Genomic DNA, 14,653 nt, shown 5'->3' with positions numbered 1-14,653 from the left:
GGGATGTGGAAGGAGACGCAGTGGTTCAGGGAGGCTGGTCCTGCGTTGTGTATGGCCTTGTACCTGTGGGTGAGAAGATTGAAGATGATTTGCTTCTCGACCGGTAGCCAGTGGGAAGTCCTCAGGTGTTGGGAGCTATGTTCCCGGCAAGGGAGGTCCAGAATGAGTCTGGCAGCAGCGTTCTGGATGAGTTGTAGTATTTTGATGTTTCTAGTTGAGGTGCTGGCATAGAGGGCGTTGCCGTAGTCAAGCTTGCTAGTGTCTAAGGCGTGGGTGACTGTCCTGCGACAGTCTGCTGGGATCCATCAGAAGATCTTCCGAAGTTTGCAGAGTGTGTGCCAGCAGGAGGAGGTGATAGAGTTTACCTGATAGGGAGGAGTTGATGATGATTCCTAAGTTGCGGGCATGCTCAGTCGATGCAGGTGTGGCACCGGGGGGTGTATGTTGGCCACCAGAAGTCACCCCATGCTGAGGTGGCATTTCCAAAGATGATGAGCTCAGTTTTGTTGGAGTTGCGCTTGAGGCAGCTTTCTCTCATCCATGGGGCAACGGCTTCCATTCCTGAGTGGAAGTTCTTTTTGGCCGTGTCCGGGTCTTCGTTGAGGGAAATGATGAGTTGTGTGTCATTGGCATATGACACAATGTTCATACCGTGGCTTCTGACGATGGCAGCGAGAGAGGTCATGTATGCGTTGACTCATGTGGGCCTGGAAGTGTAGGGTGGGAGTCTGAGCCTGTGCATCCTCCCGGAGAGGAAGGAGTGGATCCATTCCGTGGATTCCTATGTCGTGGAGTCTGGTGCGCAGAGTGCTGTGGGAGACCGTCGAATGTTGCTGAGAGGTCGAGGAGTATGAGCGCTGCAGTGTGGCCGCGGTCTAGGAGTAATTGGATGTCATCGGTGGCTGCCAGGAAGGCTGTCTCCATGCTGTGGTTGCTGCAGATGCTGGACTGGGAGCAGTCCAGGGTGTTGTTGGACTTGATAAAATTTTGTAGTTGTGCATTGATTGCTTTCTCCAGTACTTTGGTGGGGTAGGGTAGCAGCAAGATGGGCCGGAACTTCTTTAGTTCTGATGGGCCTGCCGAGAGGGCATATTTCAGCGTGTTTCCAGTCCTCAGGGAAGGTGCCCATGTTGATGGAGCAGTTGATTTTGTTCCAGAGCTTGGGGGCGATTGATTCACTGGCTCTGATGTATATGTGGTGGGGGCAGGGGCCCGAGGGGGCTCCAGAGTGAGTGCTGTTCATTATGTTGACTGTTTTCTCTGTGGTGAGTATGGACCAGCTGTGGATGCTCTGGGTTGGTTCTGAGGCGGTGGGTCAGTCACAGGTTCCAGTGCCAGGATTTTCTGGGAGGAAGCTGTCGTAGACGTCCTGGAACTTGTGGTGGAAAAAGGATGCAAGTTTTTCACAGAGGTCCTGTGACGGGGGATGCTGGTGGCTTCGGAGGGGGAATCTGTGAACTCGTTGATGACTGAGAAGAGTTCCCTAGAGTTGTGTGCGGACGAGTTGATGTGCACCCGGACAGCGTCCTTCCTTGTGTCCTTGATTTTTCATCAGTGGATGGTGTTGGTGGTTGTGGCTCTGAATGAGGTGAGGTCTTCGCTGGTATGGCTGTTCCTCCATTTTTTCTCTAAGCGTCTATGGGTACGCTTTGATTCTTGGAGTTCAATGGTGTACCAGCAGGCTTTCTTAGGTACGCGTTTGGCCAATGTCAGCCGGAGAGAGGCAAGAGTGTCAGCGCATTAGGTGATCCATGCATTGAGATTGCACTCTGCTCTGTTGGCGTCGTCGGACGGAGGAAGGGAGGGATTTGGCGATCGATGAGGTGAGTTGTTCGTTGGTGATTTCGTTCCATTTCCTGTGGGGGGTCCTGGAGATGCGAGTGTGGTCGCTGGGTGCAGTGATTGTGAAGTGTATGCAGCAGTGGTCAGTCCAGTCTGAGGTGGAGATGGTCTTGACGGTGATCTGGTTGCAAGAGATGAGATGGGGTCCAGTGTGTGTCCTGCAATGTGTGTGGGTGCAGAGACCAGCTGTATGAAGCTGAGGGTGGCGAGGTTGTCGAGCAAAGAGGTGGTATTTGGGTCGGCACGCTCCTCAGGGTGGAAATTCAGGTCGCCGAGGAGGAGGTAGTCAACTGATGACAGGGTCTGGGGGTAGCGATGTCTACGACGTCATCTATGAAAGCTGGGCGGGGCTGGGTGGCCTCTACACCAGGGTGCAGCAGATGGAGGAGTTGTGGTTGGAATGGACCAGGAAGTGAAGGTGTTCCATGGTGGTGCATTGTTCTTCTGGGATGGCCTTGACATGTAGTGAGGACTTGTGTACTATGGCGAGTCCTCCATCTGGGCGGGAGGGCCGGTCCGTCCCTAGGATGCTGTAACTGTCGGGAATGGCCATGGCGATGTCTGGTCCAGAGGTGGGGTTGGTCCAGGTCTTGGTTAGGAAGGCAATGTCCGGGCGGGTGGTTTGATCAAATCCCAGAGTTCGGTGGCATGTTTTTAGAGGGAGTGGATATTCAGGAGCAGGAAATTGATGGGGTTGTGGAGGCTGTTGGTATCTTTGTGTGCAGAGAGTACCTTCAGCTTGTTGAGGCTGGCGCAGAAGTTGCAGTTCCTACAGGTGAAAGATATGTGGGTGTCCTTGGGGGAGATGGTGCAGCAGTTGTTTAAACGTCCGGTGTTGGGAAGAGGAGGGTCTCGGAGTTGTAACGGAGGCAGTCCGGGGGGTTGTTTAACAGACATCCAGGGTTCCTGGCGCTAGGCACGGTCCAGGCATGGACGGGCACAGAAGGGTGCAGATGGGCTTGCCTTTGGCACGCCAGCAGTGTGCCAGTGGTGTGCCTGCTGTGCGGAGCTGCCATTAAGAAGGGCAGACGGCAGGGGAGTGGTCGGCTGGGAGGGGGGAGGGTGGTAAAGGTGCTTTGCAGGGGGAGTGGGTAGAGGAAAGAGGGGAGAAAGGAAAAGGAAAAACGAGAGGAAAAAGAGCCAAAAAAAGCAAGAGTGAAAGAGCGACAGAGAGAAATACTTACTTGTGATGGCCACTAGACCACCAGAGTTGAGGCACAGGGACGAGCCTGTGGGTGGAGGAGGGCCTTGAACTGAGAGTCAGGAAATTCTCAGTTCGTCCCAGCAAAAGGCACAGGCAGCAGCAGCCAGAGGATCTGGGGAGGGCAGCAGATGCTGACCAGGAGGTCAGTGCAGTTGCCCTCTCACAGTGCTGCAGTCGCCATTAAGAAGGGGAGGGGGCGGGGGAGCGGACAGCTGGTAGGCGGGAGAACAGGAAAGGTGCTTCACAGGGGAGGAGGGTAGAGGAAAGAGGGGAGAAAGGAAAAGGAAAAATAAGAGAAAAAAGAGCAAAAAGGCAGAAAGACAGAGAGAAATGCATACTTGTGATGGCCATTAGACCACCAGGGATGAGGTGCAGGGACAAGTCTCTGCGTGGAGGAGGGCCTCGACCTGAGAGTCAGGAGACTCACTTTATCCCTGCAAAAGGCATAGGCAGCAGCAACAAGAGGAGCTGGGGAGGACATCAGACGCTGACCAGGAGGTCAGTGCAGTTGCCCTCTCACGGTGCTGCGGCCACCATGAAGAAGCGGAGGGGGTGGGGGAGTGGTCAGCTGAGAGGTGGGAGGGCAGGAAAGGTGCTTCACGGGGGCTGGAGGGGTAGAGGAAGGAGGGAAGAAAGGAAAAGGAAAAACAAGAGAAAAAAGGCAGAAAAGGCAAGAGTGAAAGAACAACATAGAAAAATACTTACTTTTGATGGCCACTAAACCACAATGGATGAGGCGCAGGGTTGAGCCTGCGGGTGGAGGAGGGCCTCGAACTGAGATTCAGAAGATGGAGGCGGCAGCAGCAGCACCCAGAGGAGCTAGGGAGGGCAGCAGACACTGACCAGGAGGTCAGTGCAGTTGCCCTCCCACAGCGCTGCAGCCGCCATTAAGAAGGGGAGTGAGCAGGGGGAGCGGGCATCTGGGAGGCAGGAGGGCAGGGAAGGTGCTTCATGGGGCGAGGGGGGTAGAGGAAAGAGGGGAGAAAAGAAAAGGAAAATAAGGGAAAAAAGATAAAAAAGGCAGAAAAAGCAAGAGTGAAAGAGCGACAGAGAGAAATACTTACTTGTGATGACTACTAGACCACCAGGGATAAGACGCAGGGACGAGCCTGCGGGTGGAGGAGGGCCTCAAACTGAGAGTCAGGAGACTCTCAGTTCGTCCCTCCCAGCAAAATGCAGAGGTAGCAGCAGCCAGAGAAGCTAGGGAGGTATCACTGTATATTTAAACTACTTGAATGATTGAATGTGTTTGAAAGTATTTTTGTTATTTCTAACACTAGTTTCTCCATCCAGATGGATCTTATTTATAAAAATTACTCAAAAGGATCTGATACATACCATCACAGATCTATGACCATTAGCACATTTGACTAATTCTAACAGAACCAGAACCTCATTTGCAATATTTTGGAGCAGGGCAACACTGCAAACCTTCTTGCTGTTCTGCCCTGCATCAAATAAAAAGGGCAGGTGTTAGAAATGGGGTCTTTGGTTGGCAGTCAGGTTACCCCCTGTCCAAGCAAGGACCCTCACTCTAGTCAGGGTAAAAGAGAATAAACCTCAGCTAACCCCGCTCACCCCCTTGGTAGCTTGGCACAAGCAGCAGGCTTAACTTCAGCGTGCTAGGTGTAAAGTATTTGTACCAACACACATAGTAACTATGAAAACACTATAAAATGACACAACACAGGTTTAGAAAATATTTATCCAAACAAAACAAGACCAAAATAACAAACATCCACCATATACAAGTCAAGTTATCAATTAAAAACCAAAAAGAGTCTTCATGTAATTTTAAACACAACGCTAACGCTGTTAGCGTGGAAATGTACCTGGGCGTGTCAAAAATAACCCTGCATGGGCGAGTATGCATCAAAAGGGTTTGTGATGGATCGATATCATTCATGAGCGAGACCGTGCGTTGTTTCTCCTTCGGTCGGGTCAGCATGCGTTGTTACTTCTCACCGCAGGAGAGCGATGCGTCAATCCGAACAGCACTCTCAGTTCTGGGCAGGACTTGCGTAGTTTTTTCATGTCCAGCGATGTTTGCGTCGGAAATCCTGCTGCACGATGATTCGAAAACCACGCAGCACGGGTTGCGATCTCACCAGCCTCCATCAGATATGCTGCATGTCATTTCTCCAGCCCCATGTGTCGATCTTCGAACCGCACTGCAGGCGAGCATCGATTTCAGTCATGAAGCCGACGGCACGTCGATTTTTCTGCCACGTCTCGGAGTTGCATTTATCTTTCCCCCACACTGCAGTCTGTGCGTGGATTTCTTACTCATGTTCTGCCAGCTTCTCCTTTCAGGGTACCAGGAACTGGATGAGCACCACTTGGCAGGGCAGGAGTCTCAGCAGATGCTCCAGGTGCTGGCAGAGAGAAGTTTTTGCTGTCCTTGAGACTTCAACAACACGAGGCAAGCTCTAATTGAACACCCTGGAGAGTTCTTCACAAGACGGAAGGCACACAAAGTCCAGTCTTTGTCCTCTTGCACAGGCAGAAGCAGCAACTGCAGGATAGCTCCACAAAGCACAGTCACAGGCAGGGCAGCTCTTCTTCCTCAGCTCTTCAGCTCTTCTCCAGGCAGAGGTTCCTCTTGGTTTCCAGAAGTGATCTGAAGTCTGTGCTTTTGGGTGCCCTTCTTATACCCATTTTGCCCTTTGAAGTAGGCCTACTTCAAAGAAAAGTCTCTCTTGTTTGTGAAATCGTGCCTTGCCCAGTCCAGGCCCCAGACACACACCAGGAGCTTGGAAACTGCATTGTGTGAGGGCAGGCACAGCCCTTTCAGGTGTAAGTGACCACTTCTCCGCTCCCTCCTAGCATAGATGGCTCATCAGGATATGCAGACTACCTTTGTGTCACTGTCTAGTGAGAGGTGCAACCAGCCCAACTGTCAACCTGACCCAGACAGGGAATACACAAACAGGCAGAGTCACATAAATGGTTTAAGCAAGAAAATGCTCACTTTCTAAAAGTGGCATTTTCAAACACACAACCTTAAAATCAACTTTACGAAAAGAAGTATTTTTAAATTGTGAGCTCAGAGACCCCAAACTCCACACGTCTATACGCTCCCAAAGGAAATCTACACTTTAAGCATATTTAAAGGCAGCCTCCTTGTTAACCTATGAGAGGGATAGGCCTTGCAACAGTGAAAACCGAATTTGGCAGTATTTTACTGCCAGGACATATAAAACACATTAGTATATGTCCTACCTTAAACATAAACTGCACCCTGCCCATGGGGTTACTTAGGGCCTACCTTAGGGGTGTCTTACATTTAAGAAAAGGGAAGGTTTAGGACTGGCAAGTGGGTACACTTGCCAAGTCAAATTTGCTGTTTATAACTGCACACTCAGACACTGCAGTGGCAGGTCTGAGCAGGTCTGAGCCATGTTTACAGAGCTACTATTGTGGGTGGTACAACGAGTGCTGCAGGCACACTAGTAGCATTTGATTTACAGGCCATGGGTACCTCTAGTGCACTGTACTAGGGACTTACCAGTAAATCAAATATGCCAATCATGGATGAACTAATTACATACACATTTTGTATAGGAGCACTTGCACTTTAGCACTGGTTTGCAGTGGTAAAGTGCCCAAGTAACAAAAACAGCAAAAACAGAGTCCAGCACACATCAACAACCTGGGAAAAAGGAGCAAAAAGTTAAGGGAGACCATGCCAAGGATGAAAAGTCTAACTGCAGGAATGCATCATATATTTAAAAAAACAGCAAATTCCTGCCATCGTTGACAGTGATGGCATACAATGGTCTACCATGCCCCAACACAGGCACCCTTGCACCATGGTACAAGGGTGTCTGCGTTATAGGGATGATTATTTTTGTGCAGGGAGGGACATCTTCCAGCACAAAAACAATGAATGGAGGTGATTTCCTCTTATTATGTGAGCTGCAGAAAGAGGAAAAAACGAGGAAAAATAAAGATATTTCTCCTCGTTGAGCCTACCCTGGGGAGGTATACAGGTTTAACACATTTCCAGGTTCACAGATTCTCGTAAATCTCGGAATGTGTGAAAAACATGGACCGCCAGGGTGGTACAGCCGCGGTCAGAAACGGGAAACCGGCGGTGTCCCGCTGGTTTCCCGCTGCCCAAGGGAATCCTCCATGGCGGCGCTGCAGGCAGCGCCGCCATGGGGATTCCGACCCCCTTACCGCCAGCCTGGCTCTGGCGGTTTTGACCGCCAGAACCTGGCTGGCGGTAACGGGTGTCGTGGGGCCCCTGGGGGCCCCTGCAGTGCCCATGCCACTGGCACGGGCACTGCTGGGCCCCCCTAACAGGGCCCCACAAAGATTTTCAGTGTCTGCCAAGCAGACACTGAAAATCGCGACGGGTGCAACTGCACCCGGTGCACCCCTTCCACTCCGCCGGCTCCATTTGGAGCCGGCATCCTCATGGAAGGGGGTTTCCCGCTGGGCTGGCGGGCAGCCTTCTGGCGGTCGCCCGCCAGCCCAGCGGGAAACTCAGAATGACCGCCGCGGTCTTTCGAACGTGGTACGGTCTTCTGGCGGTTCCCGCCCGGCGGTCGGCTTCCGCCGCCCGCGGAGGTCAGAATGACCCCCTTAGTCCTTTATTCTAAGCAATTCTATTAATAAACAGTCTTACATAGTTCAGGACTGTCCATTTTACTGCCCACATATATATAATATGTCAATGATATAAGAATTCATGGTCACCTCCATATAACTAGGAGGATAGATGTTGTCCAGTTCATGGCTGGGGCAGAATTGCAATATGGTGAACATTACACACACTTTAGCAGTGAGTTCATGTCCAGAGAGAGTGATTGCTGTGAACAGGTATATCACAGAGCAATTCCTGATGGTGCTTCTCCTTGTGCTGCTGTTGTCTGTGACATTGACAGACATTTTCTGATAAATGAAAACAGCAATGCATACATGAGTGGAATTTGAGTATTCTAAACAGTAGGGGGAACTCCTACCAGTTATTACTATACCAAACTCTAAAACACTAACATACCCAGAGTATGTAGATGCCATTTTCATGACCTGAAAGAGAAGAACAATTACATTCTATCAGTGATTTTTACCATTCACTGTGGAATACTCAAAGGCAAGTATCCATCTGATAGAAACAAATGTACCTGTGGGATATTAGAAAAATATCAGACAAAAACAAATACCTGCGTCGATCATGATTCCATCTGAGTTGTACAATATAATCGCAATATTTAGCCTTGCAATCAGACACAGTGTGTTTTGTTTTATATTGAGAATGTAAGGAACACACAACTAACCATGCACATGTGAACTTTTTTGCATTAAGGACACAGAGTCAATCAATTAAAAGATAATTTGATCTCATGTCAAATATTTTCCAAGAAAACCCGCTACAATATGGAAATGAAGGTGGCACTTATAACCAAGGCATGTTCTCATGAAGTTTCCATTAAATGCCTATAAACAACTTCTAAATCATGTAAGGACTCTCAGGATTGGGATGCTCCCCTTCAATGTTATCTAATGTATCAAAACCTGTTTGAGATATGCACAGAACCCACAACTAGAACTCCCCAAACAAGATGAAACATTTAGGTATCAATCAAGAAATCAAGAAATATTTAATGTTTAATATTTCATTCAATGCAAAAAATGTCCACAAGAAAGATATGTTCGAGAGATTCACAGAGATTTACATGATATATTGTGTGTAACAAAACAGGCTGCAATTCAAGATTCAAACTCAAATTATGAACTCCAGTGTTTTACTCCAGAGTCCGGAAGGGAATATTATGCATTGTCGGTCAATCAAAGTATTTAATGAGAACTTTGTAAATACAGGACAGTGACTTTTAAATCTCAAGAGCATGGAAAAGATGAACATAAATGGATTAATCAGGAAGTTTGCCTCATGCTGCATTACAGTAAACTTTCAACCAGGCACCATCATCTAACCAATTCCAGAATGCCTTGGGACAAAAAAGTATGTAACTGTGATTTCTACTGCCAGCCTCAAATCTCTGAAGGACTTCATTATTTGTGGCACTTAAAGACCACTGGCACGAGAAGTCTACAATGCCATGGTGCTACTATGGCTTAGGGGGAACTTCTCAGTCCGACATGACCCTATCATGTGGACTCCTCCACCTTAATAACTTTAAGAACCAAGATCATAAACTATCAACAACTCTAAAGGACAATCAGAATTTACTGGAGGGGGCTTCCCGAGTCAACACATCAGCAACATTTACATAAGTTTACAGACAATGGAGAGTTTAATCACTAAAGACACATTATACGAAACTCTAGAAATTTAGTAACTATTTAGAAAGCGGTAGCAAACACTTAATTAAGTCATCAGAATGTAGTCCGCCTGCTAAATAAAGAGTTCAGAAAGATTGCGGAGAAAACTGAATGGTGACTCCATATGATCTAAAAAACCGCAAATGGAGATTCCCTAATATTATTTCCTAATATAAAATCATGACTTGTGTTTATGTCCCACTCTCAATTAGCAAATAGTTGCACAAGTGTGTTTTTTTACCTTAACACAAAAGTAGAACAAGCTGGCAACAAGGTGTTAGGTACAAATACTGGGCGAGAAATTAAATCTGTTTCTCCGAAATGGCTGCACGATATGCAACGGCAAGGAGTATTTTAGCTACCCAGTATAGGGAGACAGAAAACACCACCAAGTGATATATGACTTTATACCTGATTTGGATCCACTTCTGGATAAAGAAGCAAAAAGAAGTAAAGCTATTTGTTTAAGTACTTTGTTAACTTCCTCTAGTGGAATCTGGGTGTTATGAGTCATTTGTAACTAAAGCTTGTGTGGTTTTTATCCACTGCTTTTTCGAGAATTTTTTACATGTTTCTCCTGCTTGTCATGAATGCACAACCACATATCATTTTCTAATTAAGCCCAGCATTTGAAAGCAGAAAATGCTGATTTGTACACAATTGTTAAATTTCCACACAAAATTGTTGTGTGAATGACACACATGTTCTCATCTCTCCTGCTTCAGGCACAGAGTTTTGTTATCAGAAATGCAAACAATTAGCTCACATGAAAAATACAGGTTCCATACATTACAGAGAAGAAAACAGCCTACCTTGTGGTATGCGACCCTTGAACTACACATGATCTGTACATTTTCAAACACTATCACCTCTACACCTCTTTGGCTGGATGTGATTTTGGAGACAGCATTGTATTAGGTAAATTGAATTAGATAATTTGTTTTATGATTTTCACTTTGCAAGAAGTGACATTGAACAGTTTTAGTTTTTAGCGAGGAAACAGTACATGCGATTTTGGAGAGATATTCTATTAGGGAAAATGTATTATATATAGTTTAATTTGTTTTATTAGTTTCACTTTTCAAGAAGTGATATTAATCAGTTTTAGTTTTTAGCGAGGAAACAGTGCATGTCCTATCCAACTTTGGATTCTTGCCCCTTATTGAAATGCAACTACTACTAAAGAGCGGGGATGTAACATAGCACATAGACAAACAAGGTGTTAAGCAGAATTTACATTTGGACTATTGAAATGTAGATTCAGGTGTCTACGCAAGAGTAATATGTAACTGAACAACTAGGTCCTAAACAATGACAGCATAAACCACTACTGCTAAACAACTAAAAAGCCTAAACAACGACTTTTTCAACAACGACGTCTAAACAACAAGAAAATACTATTAAAAAAAGAATATACCTGAACGACGTCTGAACAACAAAATATACCTGAAAAACAACATCAATTGCCACGCATACCAAAACCACTACATAAGTAACTATAAAAATGGCATGAATAAAAAAAATAAAAAATTTAGGTAAAAAAAATCAAAAACTAGCACAAATTGAAAACAACTTTAGTAAATACAATTTTTAAATAAAACATTTTTAAACAGTGAAATAAAACGGACATCAAAAATAAAATCGATAGTGCATCAAAACGTAGGGCTACATGTAAAAAAATCTGGTTTTGCGACTCGCAAATTGCGAGTCAGAGCGACTCGCAATTCGCGAGTTGCAAAACCTGATGTACAACAGTTTCAATTACACTGTTTGCGATTTCCAATGGGGTGGCAAATGACCTACCTCGTGAATATTCATGGGGTAGGTCGCAATTTGTGACCCTATTGGGAATGGCTGTCCTCACAGGGATGGTGGCCTGCTGGACCACCATGGCTGTTACTGCTTTTAAATAAAGCAGTTTTTTTTATTTTTATGCAGCCTGTTTTCCTTAAAGGAAAACGAGATGCATTTCAAAATCAAAATGAATATTTTTTCTTTTCATTTTTTCAGATCAGGCAGTTGTCTGTGGAACCACTACCTGCTCTGAAAAAATATTTTTGCTACCATTTACAAAGGGGAAAGGGCCGTTTGCAAATGGGTTAGCACCAGTTTAAAACTGGTGCTAACTGAGTGTTTTGCAACCGCGTTCGCGGTCACAAAACAATCATACATACCATCTGGAATTGGTATTAGGAAGGGATGCCCTTCCTCATACCGAATTGCAAAACCCAAACTCGATTCGGGAACAAATTACCGAATCGCAGTTTGGGCTTTGTACATCCCAAATAGCATTTTTCAAGTTGCAAATGGGCCGCTTTGCCATTTGCGACTTGAAAACTGCTTTGTACATCTGGCCCTTTGCCCTACAACACTTTCTACACCACCAATGAAGTATTTTTTCCCTTCACAAGACGACCTCAAGAAGGAAAAGCATATCAAAAGTGCACACATGCTAAACTTAAAAAATAATCATAAGTTCAGCCAGAGATAGATTTAGAACTAAAATACATGCCCAAAACACATTTTATCATAAATTATAATGTTACCCTTAAAAACATACATATATATATATATATAGAGCCGTACACCATTTTGTGTTCAGTGTCACACAAAATACTTTACAGCAAAGACTTGTGTAGCAGTACGGAAAGAGACATATTGATATCGTCGATAATAGCGCCATCTAGTGACTAAAAAAGGTAAAATATATATAAAATATATAAATATAGTTTATAAATTACAACAGAACAGCTAAAAAATGAAGAAATAAATTACATTTTATCCCTTTAAAATTACAGAGATCTATTTGAAGAGAGTTAACAATAAAAAAAGAACACCTTTAGAATAAAATTTAAAGGATTTTTTTTTTTATGAAAATGTTTGAATATAACATAAAAAAATGTGTTAAAAAATTAATATATGAACATTAGTATTAGAATTGCAATGCGATTAAATTCATGTGTAGACAAATAAAAATAAAATGTACTTCACCTACCAAATAAAATTCTACTTACTACTTTCCTCAAAGGGGGTGCTAGAGAGAAACCAGAGGAAAACCAGAGGAAAAAAATAGTTTAGATATTACACTGGGTACATACCTGAAACAGGTACAAGATACCAACTGGGGAAATATTACTACTCTAATTCCACTGGGTACTTACCTCAGAGCATGTGCAGGATAGCAACGATGGGGATTACTACTGAAACTCTGCTGAGTAGTTAACTTAGTGCATGTCAGGATAGCAACTGAGGGTAACATTAGTCTTTAAACTCCGCTAGGTACTTACCTCATTCAAGGTATTGGACAGTAATCAGGAGGTAAACTTAAAATAAAAATTCTACTGGATACATACATCAGAGTGGATAGTGCACATCAACCAAACAATAAAGAGAAAATGAAAAAAATACTACACTGTTTTCTGTTTATTTTCATGGATTCCAAATGAAAAAAAAAAAACACATAAGGACATCAAGAGTTTGAAAAACAACGTCTTGAATAAATCAATTAAAGACCATACACCCCAAAAAAAGAAAAGTAGGTATAATCTCCAAAAACAAAAAATTGAATGCAATGTCTAATGTAAAAAAAACTGAAGGCAACAGCTGGACAGTGATCATCTGGTAAAATTATTTTTCTAAGATGCAGAACAGGAACTAAAAAATTGTATTCTAACTCTACTAGGAACATATGTGAGGGCAAGTGCTGGACAGTAGTAAGATGGCAAAATAAGTATTGTAACTCCATTAGGTACTTACCAGAGGGCAGGTGCCTGAGAAGGAACATGCGAAAAATTTACTATTCTAAGTCCACTGAGTACTTTCAACAGGACAGGTGCTGCACAATAACCAGAGGAAAAATTACAATTCTACCTTCTCTGAGTAATTACATCAGAGCAGCTACAAGATAGCAACTGGGAGGCAAAGTTACTATTTTTACTTCACTGAGTAGTTACCTGAGGGCAGGTGCAGGATAAAAACCATGAGGCAGAGTAACAAATGTAACTCAGCTGAGTACTTACCTGAGAGCAGGTGCAAAACAGTGATGATGGGACACAAATACTAGTGTGACACCACTAGGTATTTACCTCAGGGTAGACGGAGGACAGTATGCAAGAACCAAAATTAATATTCTAACTCCACAAGGTACTCACCACATATTACATGCTGGACAGTAAATAGGTAACAAAATGACTATTGTAACTCAACAGGAAACAAAACTCAGGGCAGGTGTAGAACTATAAAGAGGAATACAGTAACTCCTCCAGGTACTTACTTCATGACAAGTGCTGGAGAGTAACCAAACTATTAATAAAAAAATGAAACACTAAATAGTACAATCTTTACTTTTTTTTAGATTCCAAATAAGAAAATAAACCCAGGCGGACCAAAAAATGTTGAAATACAACATCTTTAACATTAAGGAGCTCACCAAAAAAAAAAAAGTAAGTATAATATTTAAAAAAACAATTTCAATTGTAACTCTAATGTATACATACCTGAACAATTTATCACAGGGCAGGTTTGGAAAGTACATACAAGGGAAAATTTACTATTGGATCGCCACCTGGTACTTACCTCAGGGCAGGTGCTGGACAGTGAGTAAAGGGCAAATTTACAATTCCAACTCCACTGTGTAATTAAATCACGGTAGGTGCTGGACAGTGATTAAAGTCTAAATTACTACTCCAACTACACCAAGTGCTTACCTCATGGCAGGTGCTGGACAGTGATTAAAAGTAAATTTACCATTCCAACTACACCAAGTACTTTCCTCAGGGCAGGTGATGGACAGTGTCTAGGGAAAAAAAACTAATCGGCTACTTACATTAGGGTAGGTGCTGGACAGTAATTATAGGCAAATTTACCATTCCAACTCCACCGAGTACTTACCTCAGGGCAAGTGCTGGACAGTGAAGAATGGGGAAAATTACTATTCCAACTCCACCAAGTACTTACCTCAAGGCAGGTGATGGACATTCATTAAAGGCAAAATTACTATTCCAACTCCACCATATACTTACCTCAGGGCAGAACTCAACTGGGTATTCACGTCAGGGCAGGTGCAGGACAGTGACTAAAGGGTAAATTTACTATTCCAACTTCACCGGGTTCTTACGTCAGGGTAGGTGCTGACAGTGAGTATAGAGCAAATTCACTATTCCAACTGCACCAAGTACTTACCTCAGGGTAGATGCGGGACAGTGATTAAAGGCAAAATTACTATTCCAACTGAACCAAGTACTTACATCAAGGCAGGTGATGGACATTCATTAAATGCAAAATTACTAATCCAACTCCACTATATACTTACCTCAG

Source organism: Pleurodeles waltl, chromosome 2_2 (assembly GCF_031143425.1).
Source record: "Pleurodeles waltl isolate 20211129_DDA chromosome 2_2, aPleWal1.hap1.20221129, whole genome shotgun sequence".
Classification (NCBI taxonomy): domain Eukaryota; kingdom Metazoa; phylum Chordata; class Amphibia; order Caudata; family Salamandridae; genus Pleurodeles; species Pleurodeles waltl.
This window is presented reverse-complemented; position numbering follows the sequence as displayed.